Genomic DNA, 389 nt, shown 5'->3' on the forward strand with positions numbered 1-389 from the left:
GCAATAGTGCGCGGCAGTATTTCGCGGTTACAGGTTTTAGGCCGGCATTGCCTCTCTCAGGTTCCTCTCTGGCTAAACTCTGTTAAGCCTTGTGTACACGATGCTAGAAATCGATCTGAGATCTCGGATAGAGAGAAAGTTACTAAAACTCGAATCGTGTACACAGGCAACTCGGATAAATATCTCGAACAGAAGTCTCGTAGCCGTTGGCCCGTATTCAGAACGCGCTTTTATCGATAAAAGCGCACTTTTATCTCTGAAATTCTATAATATGCGTGATGTAAAATATAGTATGGCTGCTTTCCTTTTAGGAGACACAAACCGACACAGTATAACACACTCAAACACAGTTTGCCACGCTTAAATGGAACGCGATATGTGCAGTGTGT

Source organism: Trachymyrmex cornetzi, unplaced genomic scaffold (genome assembly GCF_001594075.2).
Source record: "Trachymyrmex cornetzi isolate Tcor2-1 unplaced genomic scaffold, Tcor1.1 scaffold1431, whole genome shotgun sequence".
NCBI lineage: Eukaryota > Metazoa > Arthropoda > Insecta > Hymenoptera > Formicidae > Trachymyrmex > Trachymyrmex cornetzi.